This window comes from Protopterus annectens, chromosome 5.part0 (assembly GCF_019279795.1).
Source record: "Protopterus annectens isolate FY-2018-M chromosome 5.part0, PAN1.0, whole genome shotgun sequence".
Taxonomy (NCBI): Eukaryota; Metazoa; Chordata; order Ceratodontiformes; family Protopteridae; genus Protopterus; species Protopterus annectens.
The window spans coordinates 1,016,070,779-1,016,089,843 of NC_056735.1; positions in this window are offsets into that span (position 1 = coordinate 1,016,070,779).

The following is a 19,065-nucleotide window of genomic DNA, read 5'->3' on the forward strand; positions in this document are numbered from 1 at the left end:
CTTCAGGTAAGGTTTAGGTCCCTGGATTTGGTACTTCTGTTGCTCTTTTTTTTGTCAATGTGCAACAAGTCCATTAAGTCTGGATCAGAGGATGCCTTTCAACCCAGGCATAGGTCATCCCTCAGCAGCCTGTATAAGGACAATGGTTTGTGGAGGTCTGCAGAGGACTTGTTTTTTAAACCATGTATCCTTTTTGTGAAGAACCTCTGTGGATGCTCCAGTTGTTGCATATGCCTGGTCAGGCACATGGCAAAGGGGACAATGTACTCGTTGATTGATTTTATGAAGGCAGAGTACAACAGAACAATAACATCTTTGTACCTGCAAGCCATACCTCTGTTTGTAAGTTGTGCGACATGGAATGGTTTCTTTACTACTATACACACATGATGGTTAAAGGCCAAGTCACTGACTACCTGTTTCTAAATCGCTGATTACTGGGTCTGCTCTTAGGGGTATATTTTCAATGTAGTAATTTGTAGGTGTGGTTGTCTTACCAAATAATACTATTAGGCACTTCTTGGCACTGAGTTTAAAATTGGGACTCTGGCATCAGTCCTTTGTCAGGCCTTCTTGGGGGATATTTGTGTCCTGAGGGATTCAATGGCTGCACCTAATTTGCAATCATCTGTGAACTTGATTAGGCCTTTGACATTAACCTAGATTTTATAGAAGTAGAAGCCAAGCAGGAGCAGCCCCAGCACTGAGCCCTAAGGCAATCCACTAGTGACTTGCCTTTTTGTGGACGTTGAGTCTCCAGTCCTCACTTCTTGAGAACTGTCTTTGAGCCAGTTGGCTATCCAGCAAGTGACATAGGGGGTAATACCTAATTTAACAAGCTTGTTTCGAATATCCTAGTGGGTATTGCATCAAATGCTTCGGCCAGGTCATGATAGGCAGTGTGCATCATCTTTCCCATATTCCATTGCTTTGGTGACATTCTTGAACAAATTCACGAGGTTGAGTAGGCATGATCTGCCACTGATGAAACCAAATAGAGTTGAGTGTAGTTTCTGTAAGTTTCTTATGTTTTCAGTTAACATATCTATGATTATTTTTCCATAGCTTTACATATTAGACTACTTTGGCTTAATGGTTGATTTTTCTCCAGGTTTGTGGATAGCCCACACTTCTGGAGTGGGATAAACATTGCAGACCTCCATTCATTTACCTCAAAGTCTGTTTGGAAACTATGTTTAAATAGTGATTCCAGTGGGGCCTTAAAGAGTGCCTTGAGGATCTGTTCTCTAGCAATAGTTGGGGGAATTATGGTTGTGGATATTTTGTGAGAGGTAACTGGTGGGAAAGATTGGAATGAGATTTGTTGGCCAGTAGCTTTGCACAGCTGGTTCCACTGATAATTAATTCAGTACATTGCTGTATTGTGTTTCAAGTTGTGAGCTTACCTGAGGAATGCCTTGTGATTGCCCTTGGCCTGGGAGGCTATTTTTGCTACAAATTTGGCTTTGTTAGACATGATTAGGAACCTGAGTTGTTTGTTGAGATTGATGAGGGAGTTTGTACCTGACAGGCATTCCACCTCATAATTTTTGCAATTATTTTTTTTTTCCTTTGATTGTACAACCTACTGGGGCTTGGGTTCCATCAAGGTAACTTTTTTTTTGAGTTAGTCCTATGCTTGTTACAGGTGGGTAGAACTGTCTCAATGCAGTTGTTAATATGGTTATACAGGGTTATCAAGAAGAATTCCTCATAGTCAATGGTGCTCCTGAGGTTTGGGAGGGGGTTGAAATTTTACCAAGTTGTCACTTAATAACAAAAAAGTCTGCTTAGAATAATTTCTAAAACTTCCAGAGTTAGGTAGGGTTCTGGGTTTAATTTTTATTTCAAACAAGTCAGCTTTATTGTCTGACCTGACCAGTAAAGACAATGTGCAAAGGATGGCACAATGACAGTGCAATGTTCTTCCATGTTTTAAGGACCAGGTCAAGAATCTGTGCACCCCTAGTGGGTATGCTGACTAGCTTGTCCAGTGTATTTGTGCTTATAAAGTTCGGGAATCTGTGGGGATGCATATTAAGGGTTGTTTATGATTCCTTGCTATAGTGAGGTAATAAAAGTCACTCTCAAATATGGTGAATAATTGAATGGGGGATGTCTCCAATATGTTTAGGTGTTATGGGTTTCCTGGGTTATGGAAGGGGACCTACAGCTTGCAAGGATATGTTATGGTATGATATGGGACTTTGCCTATGGAAATTTGGACATGGAGAAGCTCAACCACATCTCTCTGGATGACTAGAGCTAAGGTGTGTATATTTTGATGTAAGTCGAGACAGTTCTACGTTTTGACCCTTTCTGTGGAGTAGGTGATCTAAATATCTGGAAGGCAATGTAGCACTGTAATATTGGGGTGCACTACATAGCTTTAAACAAAGTGTCAGTAAATGCCCATATGTCTACATTCTCCATTGTGAGGAGAACAAGCAGGTGGTGGAATTTCTTGTTTAGACTATTGGCATTGATCAGAATTTATCTTGCAAGAACGGCACAGGATTACAGTAAATTTCAAAGAAATCTCAGGCATAGATGATATGTTTTTGAAAGCTCTCAGTAAATGATCAATGAAGTCTGTAGTCAGAGACTGTATGCAAGATGGAGTTTTACATCTCATGCATGCAATTGTCTGGTTAACATACAAGTGGTACTTTTGCAGCAGCACATTTAATGACTGTAGAAAGTATAGTCTTTCATCTTCAAAATGTGTAATACTACCTCTTGTAATGTGGAGTAAATGGACTAAACATGGAACACATATAAATAGCTTATAAGCAACTTCAACTTGCAAGCTTATAGGAGGGTTAAACAGTTTTACATTTCACTTAAAAACTTATGAATTAAATTGATGCAGTATTATTTACCATGGGCATTTGTAGGAAAAAAATTCTTAACCCTAAAAGTATGACAGACACTTTCCACATGGAACAGTGAGGAATTTGGATATTTTAATACTTAGGATGAGGAATTCTCAACACTGAAATATGACAGGCACTTGTCATGTGGAGCAGTGAGGAATAATGACTTTTTTAAGATTCAGAATAAGGAATGTTCCTCATAATGAGGTATACTTGATAGGTATGATAGGAAACTACACCAGAAATAGTTAATGAGACTCATTTACATATAATGTCTGTTTATCCCATATTACATTTTTGGCATAGGATATACTATACTAGGGAAGTGATCCTGGCTTAGCTTTCTGAGTAAGACAGGCATATATCAACCCTCAGTTCTAAGCAGGTAGACAAATATTTGCATATATAGCCTACAGGTGTGTTGATGCAAAATGCACTGTCATTATCATAAAATGTGGGCGGAATATACAGCAATCTGTAATGCAGATAGCATGAAAAAACAAAGCATAATATTGCCTAAACTTCCTGTCCACCTGTTTTCATCAAGCTAATATATCGAGCATCACTATGTAAATAAAGGGGCCCTCACCTCTGTCTCTCTCTCTCTCCAAAAAAAAAAAAAAAATCCCACAGCCACTGTCAGTACAGCATAAATCTGCTATAAAGTAACCTGCTCATGTCCTTTCCATCATAAGGGGTTAGTGGCCTGTACACTGCCTCACACAATGTAATTATGTACAACTGATACCTGTATAATAGCATTACTACCATGGTTAAAGTTGCAAAAGTGTACATTATTAGAAGAAATACATGCTGTGGAACTGTATTATTGATCTGATCTTGGACTTGCACTCTTCCATGACAAGATAATCACTGTTGCATGAAACATCTCAGAAATCTCTGCAAGCAGACATCTCTAACTTCAGCATTAACAAACATTTCAACAAAAGCAGCAGCTGCGCAGTTTTATCAAACATTTATAGGAAGGCAGCAGAGGTAAATTTCCAGTTCCCCATCCATGGGCCAATTTAATCTTGAATTAGGATAGGGAAGAATTCTGCTTCATACAGATAGGTAGCCTGTTTCGATGAAGTGGTAGTCTCTGTGACACACAACTGTCTCAGCAACATATCCTACTTATGTTTCAGATGAGGTTTAGATCACTAGGTCAAGTAATTCTCATGTTGGTTGTTTTGCAGATGTGCAACAGGTCCATCAGAGTAAGATCAGAGAATGGTCTGTAGGCAAAACATAGATTATACCTGTGCAGTCTTTAGCAAACCAAGCTTAGGTATATACGTTTGAGGCAGTCCACACAGGATTTACTTTTTTCGTAAGGAACCTCTGAGGATGCTCCAGTTGTGGAATATGCCTGTTCAGGTACATACTGAAACAGGTGTTGTACTCAATAATTGGTCTGATAAGAGCCAAGCACAGCAAAATAATGCCACCTTGAACTTAGATGTCATACCTGTTCTTATAAGTTGCACAATATAGAATGATTTTCCTACTACAGTAGACATGTTTTCATATCTTTGATGACTGCATCTATTCTTAAAGGTGCATTATGAATGTGTTCATTTCCAGGGGTGGCCATCCTCCCTTAGGATACTAGTATGCATTTTATGGCACTGAGTTTCACTCCACAGCTTTGACACCAGTTATCGGTCTGTGTCAGGCTTTCTTGGAGGGTATTTCGGTCTTTGAAGGATTCTGTGCCTGTGTTTAGTTTGTAGTCATCTGCAATCATGGTCAGCCAGAGGGGTCACTGCTTTGTTGCTGTCCAGTCCAGCCCATTATCAATCTCTTCCCTTTGATATTGTGTCTCTGAATCCACTATCCCCCACCATCAGTGTGTCAGCACCTCCTCTTTCAGTCTTCGTCTCTGTCTCTGTTATACCTATATAGGTGCAGCCCTGTGCATGACCATCTCATGCTAAACATACTTTTACCTTCCCTTACATTCATCTCCAGATTACCTTTTAAAAACAGATAACTGTCAAACAAAAAGGTAAGCCCTTTCTCTGGCATTCCACTTCCATTCTTACTTTCCTGTTTTCCTTGTATATGCTCCCAGCCACAGTGCTTCACAAGCCGTACCTGCAGTAGATACATTGTGATCAAGCTCAGCATGTTTCTGAACCCCAGGGTATGTTATTTTAATGTTTTTATGAAATTAAACTATGTATGTTGCAGTTGCTTGAAGTTTCTGGTTAGTGGCCCTTCTCACTCTTATTCCTGTATTTAGTTAGCCTTGATAACCACTTTCAGCAACTTTTCTTGACCTGGATGGTAATTCAGATTTACTTTCCTGGTCAAAACAGAGTCCTGAAAAACTTATTCAGACATGTATGCAGTTACAAGTTGAAATTCCAGATATGTGACAGTAAACTGGACCACATGCAAGGGGAGAGAGAATCTGCTTATCTGCTTAAATCTGATTTACTAAGCATGATTATGTCTCCTTTTATTGATATATGATTACTGAAATGCAAATCATCTTAAACTTTGGCAGAATATCAATTACAACAACAAAGCACAAAAAAATGCTTTCGGGGGAAGCTCATCTCACCTCCTGACTTGTGGTTAAGCTCCCACATGCCTAAACTCTCAGAAAATTTTCTGGTAGAAAATACTGGTACTATAACTGGTATACCCAGCTACCATTTACAGATACTACAGTTTTGGTGTGCCTAAGTACTTCCAAAATGTGGAGCCTTAACATTGTATTTTTTTCTAAAATGTCGTGATGTGTACCTGTCTCTGTATATGTGAAATAACCCTGTATGTAGTATGATTACCTTTTTTGATTTGTTATATCTACTAACTCTGGAACTTTTCTCCCCGGGCCTCTGCTGAAAATGGACATTTATCCATTCGGATCCTCCCAGTCAACAAATGTAAAATAAAATAGAATAAAATAAATAAATAAAACAAACTATATACATACTGTTGAAAAAGCAGTCAAGTCAAAAAAGAATACATCGACACCCATATTTTTATGTATTTGACAGAGCATGAGGTAATGTCAGTCACCTATGCTATGCACCTTAAGGTACCGTTACATTCTACGGTCAACGGTACATTTTTTTTTCACTATTTTGCAGGGAGGCAAGCCCCCTGCACTACCACACTCCCTGCAAATTATATATATATATATATATATATATATATATATATATATATATATATATATATATATATATATATATATATATATATATATATATATATATATATATATATATATATATATATATATATATATACATACCAATTCTGACATCGCACTACAGTGAGGAAATGGGTTAATTCCCTCTTTCTCAGTGAACTGCAATCTGCAATCTCCACTCAGAATGCTAAATTCAGATAATTGACCTACACTACCCATTCACTGTAGAATAGTCAATGTTTTCTGGTGTAACATTCTGCCCATTGGAAAAATGCCTTTCGAACACATCGTTCAACAGCATGCACTTTGCAATTTCAATAGTAAATCATATATGGATATATAGATATATATATATATATATATATATATATATATATATATATAGAGAGAGAGAGAGAGAGAGAGTGTGTGTGTGTGTGTGTGTGTGTGTGTGTGTGTGTGTGTGTGTGTGTGTGTGTGTGTGTGTGTGTGTGTCCAGTGCACATCCTCCAAGGTATAACTTCAGAGCATGCAACACTAAAACAATGTTTTAGGGTGCAAGCTACAATGCATCTCCCACACCCGATGCCAATCAAATATATCATGTTCTTACAATATCAGGTATGGAGAATAGTCCCAGTGCCAGGATTGCAGTGATCTTGCACTAAATGCAGCCAACTTTTCTGTCAACCAAATTAAGCAGACATGAAAGTTGATTACTTTTTCACAGGTCAAGCGAGACACACGCACACACACGCGCACACACACACACACACACACACACATATATATATATATATATATATATATATATATATATATGTATATAAAATTACTGAGATTGCACAAACTTGGGGAATAAGAAAGGAGTGAGAAAAATGCTGCCCTCACTTTTTCTTTTTTCTGTGAGTGTATCTCCCATAACAGGACGCTGGTAGTTTTTATGTATTTATTTCTATTGTGAGCTTCAATCAGTTGTCTGATGATGAAACTAGGGCTCAAGTTCATATTTTGGCAGATCTGGCAAGTGTGGCAACTGGGTATTACCTTTTGTACATTATGCTGCCAGACATAAAAGAATGGTAAGTGCTAACAATGGCCAATATAAGCATGCTGTAGTATAGTATAGTATAATATAGTATAGTATAGTATAGTATAGTATAGTATAGTATAGTGTAGTATAGTATAGTATAGTGTAGTATAGTATAGTATAGGATAGTATAGTATAGTATAGTATACTATGGTATAGTATAGGATAGTATAGTATAGTGTAGTGTAGTATAATATAGTGTAGTGTCATATAGTATAGTATAGTGCAGTATATACCTATTTTGTAGTACATGGAATTTATCACCAAATCTTATAAAAGTGATATTTTAAATAAGAATGATTGAATGAACCCTACTCCTAAAATATGCATGAGCAATGTTCCATAAGCTGAGGTGCAAACCGCAGGAGCATAGGAATCACAGGCTAGATACAGTATATCTCAGAGTAAAAAGAAATCAGATTATATTGTAGCAGTTGATATTAAAGAGGGCTTGTTTCACCTTTTGTCTTTGAATTAATTTTAATCCATATAAGGGAGAAGACTAAAAAAAAACAGGACAGTTCTGGAGTTGTTTTAATTAGTGTAATTACCTTAGGCAAGTCTACCTGTTAATTAAGATAATCCCATCCCCCATTTTCCACTATTTGAAGATGAAGTAAATATATACCTTCCTAAGAAAGCTAGACATTCAGTTTGTTGCGCACATCACTTTTTTAAAAACTGAGCTAACTGTATTGTTCAAATAGCTTTGCTGATTGATTCAACTGAATAAAATATTAATCGTTGTAATGTATCGTAAGTGAAGATTTCAGAATTCATACAGATGATCTAACGCAGCTAGATATACACATTTGTTCAGGATGCAAGCATGCTTATTAATTAATGCCCCCAATTGTTAATGCTCCTATTTACTAAGACTTATTCTTTCACTTGCTCAGATAATAGCATATGCTGCAAAACGACAACCCAAAGTGTCTTGTAGTGCTTTCTTTGTCTTCTCTGTTAGCTCAGGAGATGGCAGGATATAGTGGAGTGAGACAAATTACATACTTTTAGTTCCTGCTTTATTAAGATGTGTAATCAGATCTTCAGCCTGGTAATTTGTGAAGATTTGTGGCACACTATTTACAAAAAATCACTACAAGGTTTTTCCTGAATCTTGCAAATGGGAAAGATTGCAACAACTTTCTTCTCATGGCATGACTTTTCTTAAATTCCTTTTCTTTTTAATTATCCTGTAGTAGTCCTTCAGTGAAGAGATTGCTATTCAGATCTCAGCTGGTGAAAAAAAATATAGATGGGTCAATTTAACAAAAAATGTAAGGTGGGAATTGAAAATATTGATTAAAATGCTGATAAAGCAAAAACATGCTGCACAAAAATGCATGTTATTTCATTTATTTGATTTTTCTGCATATACATGGCATGTGTCACTTTCCATTAGATATCTGGAGAGTATTGAGACCAGTACCAAGACTATAATATGAATTAAGTCTCTTAAGCAGCTGATAGCCTTTATCTTGTGTGCTAAATGCCAGAAAATGAAGGATAAACTAGGCAAAAAAGTAGCATTCACATTATATGTTGTACCATTAAGCCATTAAGCCATTACCATTGTATTATTTCACCTCCATTTTGGATTTAGGGGCATCAATATCATAGAAGCATAAATAAGTATAGTAAGAATGACCTCATGTGCAAGAAAGTGCAAAAACTAATATTGATTGTGTATTAAAGGTTTAAGGCTGAGGCCACAGATAAATGTACTTCTTCAATGAGATCACAAGTCCATAGCACACTCATATAGTGGTGTGATAAAGTCAGAACCATTTTACTTTATTATATTAGATAACATTATACAAAAAAAAGATTGGGGATGACATCATTGACATGTATGGCCATCAGACAGAATTCATTTTTAGATAATCTGTTTTACAAACCACTTCCCTTTTGCAAAGCAAATATTGTCACTACATTCCATACAGGTCTAATTCCATAATCTTAATCCACTTTTTATCTGCTAGAAAACAACTCTTGATTATATGCAGTCTGCAGGCTGAAGTTGATTATACATTTTGAGGGATGCAAATAAATTTGCATTCAAGACTCTGTTTGTTTCAAAAAGTATGTCAGTATGTCAGTGCTGCAAATATCACACTTTGGCACCATAAGATGATATTGTTGGATATCATGTTGCAAAAGATGAATGCTTCCATGGCAACACAAACTAATCAATCTGAGCAAACTATACTTTGTTGTGCTGTTTTTTTTTTTTTTTTTTTTGCTATATCTAGATGAATTAAATTGTATGTTGGTGTATATTCTACACTGGGGTCAAACAATCTCCTCTAAAAAAGAAAACAACCTTCAATGAGGAGACCTTTATAGACCAATCCATCCATCCACAACCCTCTTTTACCAATTTTGCACATATGGTTAGGGTGCCAAATCAACAATGCCATCACCTAGAGTCAATGTTCACAATTCCGGGTGGGCAGGCCTGCTACACATGCACAGACAATCATACATGGAGCCAGTTTGCAGTGTCCAGTTCACCTACTACATTTCTTTGGAATGTGGCAAGAAACTGCAGCACCAGAGAAAATCCACACAAACAAAAAAAGGACATGCAGAATCTGCACAAAAGGAACCCAGCTGAGAAGCAATGCGGAGAACCTCTTGCTGTGAGGTGAGAATACTACTCACTGAACCATTGGGTCATAAAAGGTAAATACCTCTATATATTTAATTTGAATACAACAGAAACAAGTTTGCCAAATTTCAGAAAAATGAGCAATTTCCTGGTTATAACAATTTCATTCAAATTCAGTTTCATTTAGGTGGTTTGAACATACATCACTTAATTAAATACAGTGCAGTCACCTATAAGACTACCATACCTAATAGCATAAAGGATTTGAAAACAAATATCATATCCCATTATTTTGACTTGATGGCATTCGTGATGTCTGACAATTTGGTGCAGGGAATTAAAGCTATGAGCTGTAATGAACTTTACTCCTCTTTACTTTTTTTTCCATCAGACTCCATTGCCAACTACGTGTCTCTGGGCAAGTCACTTGGTCACTCATGAAGACTGGTTTTCCCAGTTAGCATATAAATGAAATTATAAACAGTATTACTTCTCACAGTGCTTATGTTCACTCCCTTGCTTGGGCATGGCACCTGATATGCTTTGATTACGTATAGAAAGAAAATGGCTAAAATAAAATTATGGTATATGCATGCTGTTGTTCTTCAAAGGAAATTCATGTAATTACAGACTGATGACTAACTGAAGAACAACTAAAGCCATTTATTGAAAATATTATTTGTTAAAGAATTTCCTTTTGCTTTTCTTTCATGACTGCTGCTGAATTATAACTCCCACTATTGTTATTTGCTCCTCATTGCGACATGAACACAGATTGTCAGGTTTGCCTCATGGGACAACTCTACCTTTCAGAGGTAATCCAAAATTTGTAAGATTAAGAGTTGTTAAATCATGGATTGGGAGTCTTTTGACACTGTGGAAAATGCACAAAAATTTCTATACAACATCAGAGCTTATGCTTTATCCATTCAAAAATGAGCATCCAAAACATGCCTATATTCCATCTTTATTACAAGTGTTTCTAACAGGCCCTGGCATTTACAACTGTCTCAACATCTGTTCTTGTTCATTTGTCACCTTGTAAAACAAGTCATTTATAACTCAAAGCAGAGGCATGCAACTGGTTTGTTCTGTTCCTTTGATTCCTCATCTACTCTCTCTCTCTCTCTCTCTCTCTCTCTCTATTCCATCGTGTTCTGGTTAGAGTATTGTCTTCATGAACTTTTTTGAACATGACATGGCTAATTTGCAGGTCAGCCAGTTCAGTATTACCTTCCTCAGTATTCTGACATGAAGAACAGATTTGGTTTCTTCTTCAGCAAATGCAGGTATAGGTTTTTCTCCTTCATCTAGGTCTTCCTTTCATACAAAGTCAACTCAGGATGATAATTTACTTCATCAAAGGGGCACTGACAGTATCCATTTTCTCCTTTAGTATATTTCTTATAGTCTGAAAGACGTGTTCCTGTTTTGAACTGGCTTTCTGTTTAATGTACCACGGAAAAGCTTAGCACTCTGTGTACTTTCCCCATTCACTTTTTTCTCATATTTGACATATCTGTTTTTTGTGAGATTGTCTACCCAGTTCTCATAGAGTATTTTTTACTCCAGGTCCTTTTCTGTGAGTTTCTACATTGACAATATTTCTAATTTTAACAACTGGATTGTTTGACAAGATGCACCGGATATGTCACTCTCTACACTGACTTCCTTACTATTTTAACTACCAGAATTGTTTGGCAACACTCAGCACCAGACTCAAACTCTTTTAGCCAGAAAGAATTCTTAGGTCCTTTTTTATGTTTTCTGATGCTACAACATTTTCCATAGTGGTACTATGTATTTCTGGCATCTTTCCCCCATAACAACCATAGATCTTTAAATTATGGAGGGTCGTAGTTAATCATTAGATCATATGTTAAGTTAAAGTCTAACTACAGGGTGTCATACTTTATCTGACAAAGTCTGCATTTTTATCTGTGTGTATGGCCTTCCCTGTTGTTTCTAAGCACACATATCATTTTAGTGTACTGCTAAACTGATCAAATGTATTCTACCAGTTCACCTTACATAGTTTACAAATATTAAAGAAAGAAAGAAGGCAAGAGAATGAGAACTGATAATATCTGGTAGCAGGCAGCTGTAACAGCTAGTACTTTTCTGCAGTAGGATATAAGCAACATAAGTCTTCATTATTTATGGTTTTGATAACACAAGTGATGAACTGCTTGAGCAAAAGGTGCTAAAATGATGTAGCATGTTTTTCCTTCAACTAAAATGTGCATCTGCCTTTAATCTTTGTATGGTGTCACATAGTGAAAACTACCACAGCAGGACCACTAGAGGACTTTATTTTAGTTAATATCATTAGGAAATAGGGGAAAAAAAACAGCTCAGACTATTGGAAAATGTCACATGTATATTACTACCACACAAATTAAAGACTAGGAGGGATCCTGCTGAAATCAGCACCAGAACACATGTAGGGATATGTGCGTAATGATATCTGAAGGATTTTCCTAAAGTTTAAATCCAAGTGCTAAAATAGTGTAACATAATAAATTGTTGTTGTTTTATTCTATTTTTTTTTTGCACTTCTTTTGTCTGTAGTATTTGACTGCCTACATGAATATCTTTGTTTATGGTCACTGGAAAATAACGAAACAATAGAGCCTACTTGTCCATAATTTAATATTTTTATGCAACACAGATATGACTCTGTGCAGCTTATGTTACCAGACCCAGAAGTACATAAAAACAATTATACCTGACTGTAAAAGTAAACAAGGATGTTTGCATTCATTTGACTGATTATGAGAAAAGGTCAATTTCTACTTACTAGTATAGAATTTTTTTCCCTGTTTTGAAACAAAGAAGTTACATGTCACCCTGTTCTTTTTGTTTTTGTTCTCATCAACATCATCTAACATTATTTATTTAGCTTATCCCTGAAATTCCAAGGGTAGCTAAATGAAGAGAATAATACAACATGGTAAGTACACCAACTTATCTGTTTGCCTAGAAAAAAAAAGCAACGCCCAGGCGGAAGTGGATAAGTATTATCATTCATTTTTTAGCCTTATTCAGATAAGACATAGTAATTGTGCATGCTTCTGGATACATGAAGGCACTCTCAACAGATGTACAAAAGAGTTCACAAAAGTTAGTATTATAAAGTATTTGACCTAGTCAGGATAGATAAAGGCTGAAGTGAGTCATCAGGTTATACGATGTCTTCTACACATTTTTAACTCTTCTCATGCCTTAAAGATTTTCTTATCTTATTTCTTATAACTGATGAAAACTAATAAATATCAGTGTCTGTCTTTTTTCAACTAAGAAATAAATGCTATACATTGACCGGAGCTGATGAAGAAACGTGCTTCTGGAGCACTGCAGAATTGGGGATGTCATGCTTCTACTGTTATTTAGTCTCATGACTGCAGCTTTTGCAGGTCAGGGCATGGTGAGGCAATGTAACCTGAGTTTAAACATGGAGACATGAATCTATTATTAAGTACTTTGAGAATGACTTTATATGAAAAGGAAACATTGTTTAGCAAATTATTCTGATAACACAATGAGCAAAGGAGTAAGATGGAAGCACACGTTTCACTTGTTTACAAGCTCTAGGAATAAAGTTGAAACATTTTCTAAAATAATGACTGTGCTGTACCCTGGATGAGTCTAAATTACAAAATCACTGGACGAGGCTACCTGGAAACCAGTTCTGTGACTAGGTAATTAATTTTAGAAAATGAGATTAAGACTATCTGCCATGTTCTCAGTGGTGGCTTCTAAACTCTGACGTCACACCCAGTGCAAATCTTAACATCTTTAACTCTGCCACGTCCAGCTCTAACTCCTGCCTTTTTGCCAATGCCACTGTCTCCAACCCATATAACATAGCTGGTCTCACTACCCTCTTGTAGACCTTCCCTTTCACTCTTACTGGTACTTGTCTGTCACAAATCAGTCCTGACACTCTTCTCCACCCACTCCATCCTGCCTGTACTCTCTTCTTCACCTCTCTTCCACACTCACCATTACTCTCAACTATTGATTCCAAGTATTTAAACTCATCCACCTTTGCCACCTCTACTTCTTGCATCCTGACCATTCCTCTATCCTCCCTCTCATTCACACATATATAGTCTGTTTTAGTCCTGCTGACCTTCATTCCTCTTCTCTCTAGAGCATATCTCCATCTCTCCAGGGTCTCCTCCACCTGTTCTCTACTCTCACTAAAGATCACAATGTCATCTGCAAACATCATAGTCAACAGGGACTCCTGTCTGATCTCGTCTGTCAACCTGCCCCTCACCATTGCAAATAAGAAAGGGCTCAGAGCTGATCCTTGATGTAATCCCACCTCAACCTTAAATGCATTCATCACTCCCACCACAGACCTCACTGCTGTCACACTACCCACGTACATATATTGTACCACACTTACATACTTCTCTGTCACTCCCAACTTCCTCATACAATACCACAACTCCTCTCTAGGCACCCTGTCATATGCTTTCTCTAAGTCTACAAAAACACAATGGAACTCCTTCTGACCTTCTCTGTACTTCTCCATCAACACTCTCAGAGCAAACATTGCATCTGTAGTGCTCTTTCCCGACATGAAACCATACTGCTGATCACTAATCATCATGACCCTTCTTAACCTAGCTTCCACTACTCTTTCCCATAACTTCATGCTGTGACTGCTCAGTTTAATCTGTCTGTAGTTACTACAAATCTGCACATCACCCTTATTCTTAAAAATTGGTAGCAAAACACTTTGTCTCCATTCTTCAGGCATCCTCTCGCTTTCCAAAATTTAATTAAACAATCTGGTTAACAACTCCACTGCCATTTCACCTAAACACCTCCATGGTTACACAGGTATGTCATCTGGATCGACAGCTTTTCCATTCTTCATCCTATTCATAGCTATCCTTACTTCCTCCTTGCTAATCCATTGTACTTCATGATTCACTATCCCCACATCATCCAGCCTTCTCTCCCTCTCATTCTCTTCATTAATCAACCCCTCAAAGTACTCTTTCCATCTACTCAACACACTCTCCTCGCTTGTAAGAATGGTTCCCTCATTATCCTTTATGATCTTTACCTGCTGCAATCTTTCCTAACTCAATCCCTCTGTCTAGCCAATCAGTACAGGTCCTTTTCTCCCTCCTTAGTGTCCAACCTTTCGTACAACTCTTCATATGCCTTATCCTTAGCTTTCGCCACCTCTCTCTTTGCCAAGTACCTCACCTCCTTATACTCCTGTCTACTTTCTTTTTCTCTCTGACAATCCCACTTCTTCTTTGCCAACCTCTTTCTCTGTATACTCTCCTGTACTTTCCCATTCCACTATCATGTCTCCTTGTTGTCCTTCCTCTGTCCAGATGTCATACCAAGCACCTTTCTAACAGTCTCCATTACAAGCTCTGCTTTAGTTACCCAGCTGTTTGGTAACTCTTCACTGCCACCCAGTGACTGTCTTAACTCTTCCCTGAACTCCACCTCACAATTACCCTTTTTCAATTTCCACCATTTGATCTTTGGTGCTGCCCTTACACTCCTCCTCCTCTTCTTGATCACCAATGTCTTCATACAAACCACCATCCTATACTGCCTAACTACACTTTCCCCGGTCACCACTTTACAGTCTCCAATCTCCTTCAAACTGACCCTCCTATATAAGATATAATCCACCTGTGTACATCTTCCTCCACTCTTGTATGTCACCCTATGCTCCTCCCTCTTGTTAAAATATGTATTCACCACAGCCATGTTCATCCTTTTCGCAAAATCCACTACCATCTGACCTTCTGCATTCTTTTGTTTAACACCATACCTACCCATCACTGCTTCATCTTCTCTGTTCCCTTCACCAAGATGCCCATTGAAATCTGCTCCAATCACTACTCTCTCACCCTTGGGTACAGTCATCACCACTTCATCCAACTCACTCCAAAATGTTTCTTTCTTGTCCATCGTGCACCCAACTTGTGGAGCATATGCACTAACAACATTCATCATTACACCATCAATTTTCAGCTTCATAAACATCAATTTATCCAACACTCTTTTCACCTCCAAAACACTCTTAGCATACTGTTCCTTCAGGATAACTCCTATGCCATTTCTCCTCCCATCCACACCATGATAAAACAATTTGAACCCACCTCCGATACACCTAGCCTTACTCCCCTTCCATCTGGTCTCTTGCACACACAGTATACCAACCTTCCTTCTGTCCATCATATCGGCTAGCTCTTTCCCTATACCAGTCATACTGCCAACATTCAAAGTTTCGACCCTCACTACCACAGTCCTAGCCTTTCTCCTCTCTTCCTGCTTTCAGCCATGCCTATCCCCTCCTCTCCTCCTTCGGCCAACAATAACCCAATTTCCACCAGCACCCTGTTGGCTAACAGTATTGGTGGTGGTTGTTATTTACCCGGGCCTCGACCGATCCAGTATGTAAATATTTACTGGTGTCTGCATGAATGATTTGGCCAAGTTTTACGCTGGATGCCCTTCCTGACGCAACCCACCCCATTTATCTGGGCTTGGGACCGGCACAAAGAAATGCACTAGCTTGTGCATCCCCAGTGGCTTGGGTCCACTTCCCAGCAAAATAACATTAACAATTCACAATTGTGTACTAATCCCACCCACTATCAAAGTTCAAGCAATCACAAGACTTCATCCCAAACTAGCTGCACCAATCAAATTGTACAGTTTCCACGTGTAACACAGACAACAATTGTTCTACCATACATCTCCCATTTACATTACCTAGATTAAATTCTGTCTCTAATCAAACTTATCTAAATTCATTTCACCCTCTTACACACTAAAATGCTCTATATCTCACAAAATATGTTCCCCTTACCCTCCATACTAATCAGTCTACTACCACACCTAACCTTAGCCACAAATAAAGTTGCTACAAACTACTGCACTACAACCTATTCCACCAACTTACTCCACAACAAACCCATGACTCCACCTCCCCTCAACTAGTTCACTATCCACTCCCTTACAATTCCAACATCAAAATTAAAACCACTGAAACCACTCAAGCTTCAAAACCAAAACAACCCACTAAACACTTACCTAATATTAAAATTACTACAGAGTGGTGACATACACCCTCACCCCAGACCAAACAAACAAGCAAACTCCAAAAGCTTAAACATAATTACTATTAATCTATGAACTATTTGCAGTAAGATAGCATCCCTGCATGCATGGATTGAACAAAATAAGCCAGACATATTAGCCATAACTGAAACTTGGCCAAATTCACCATATACAGACTGGACAGACCAAAATGAAAGGAGAGTGGATAGCTTTTCTATACTCGTCTACACTCAACATTACTCACCACCCAAACAGTATACCCACATTTCATAATGCTGAGATACTAACTACCAACTTAAACCTTAACAACCAAAAACAAAAATCTGTATCATCATAATCTACACCCCACCTGGAAAGAATGTACCAGCCTTGTCAGATATTCTGTCCTGAGCGTTTGAAACATTAAGTTAGAAAATGTCATCCTGGGCAATATGAACATAAATTGGCAATCCATCACTGCAATTTCCCCCAACAAAACTATCAATCTATACAGCTTCAAGCAACTAATTACAAACCCAACAAGACTTTACTAGCCACTCCACCCTAAACTGGATCCTTGTATCCCACCCAACAAAGTTCTCCTCCTCAGGCACACTCTCAGATTCACTAAACAACCATCTTCTAGCCTTTGCCATCAAGGCTACCACTCACCTTCCTAAAAACACTACCTAAAACTGTTAGAAATGCAACTAAATTTAATCAACAAGCACAAAACAGCTTACTACAAAATAGAAACTGGACACCCCTAAAACTTCTACCTCTCAGTGATGCTGTACAATACTTCAATACCACATTCCTGAAAATACTTGATAGTCTTGCCCCCGTACAAACAAAACAAGTAAAGAAAACTAAAAACCCACGGATAACCTCCAACTGCTTAGACCTCATGAAACAAAGAGACACAGCCTGGAATAAATGGAAACACAATAAAACCCAACAAAATCTTCAAAACTTTAGAACATTACATAACAAAGTAACCAAAGTAATAGAAAATTGTAAAAAAAATCCTACTACTCTAACCTTCAGCTACAACACAAACATAATCCCATAAAATTCTGGCACTCCATATCTACCCTCCTCAACCCAAGAACTAATAAGGAACACTCCCACTCTCCCAATACCGCTATCTCAAATAGCAGAGGAATTTAACAAATACTTCATAAAATCCATAGCCAACCTACACACCACCAAAATTAATCCATGGCACCCCTCTAAACGTAAGCACTAGCGACAATAACTCTACACCACCCAATGATAACTAAGCCCATAACTACATGGATAACTAACCAAATAGCCCCATTACCCCTTTCTCCCTCCAACCTATAACCATCTCAAAAATAAAAAAGCTAATACTGAAGCTAAAACCCTGCTCCACATCAGCAAACTCCCACTCCAGTATCTAAAACTCTCTGCAGACTCATCATACCCCATCAGTATCGTTATAAACAGATCACTCTCAGAAGCCCTAGTCCCCACAATATGGAAATGGCACACATAACACCAATATATAAAGCTGGACACTCCATAGAAATATCAAATTTTTGCCCAATAGCAATACTATTCCCTCTATTAAAAATAATGGAAAGCTGCATCCACCAACAGTTAGTGAAGTACCTACTACAAAATTACCTGCTCACTCCAACTCAGCATGGTTTCTGGCCAGGCCATAGCACACCCACTACATTTTTATCCTTTACAAACAAAATTAGCAGGGCCAGGTATAAAGGATACTTTGTATCCACAGTATTACTGGACCTTTCAAAAGTTTTTGCACAGTTTCACACCAATTACTTCTATAAACACTATCTGACCTAGGAGGCTCCACTACCACACTTGTGGTTCCAATGGCTACCCTCATGACCAAAAACAAGCAGTAAAATGGTCTAACCAATTCTCCCCCTTCCTACTTAACCCTACAGGAGTTCCCCCAAGCCTCCACCCCAGGTCCCCTACTGTTTAACATATTCACCAATAATTTACACACTGCCCCCTCAAGGAACAATAATCCAGTATGCAGATGACTCAACCTTAATCTGTATATCTCATTCTCTCCCAGAACTACATAACAAAACACAACTATCTTTCACATTGATTCTGGCTCACAAAGGCCCATCTTTTTCTAAATCCAAAGAAACAAAACTCATAGTTTTCCACCCCAAAAAATTCTTCCCTTACCTCAGGCTAATTTAACACCCTTGCAGCTGATAAAACTATCATAGAA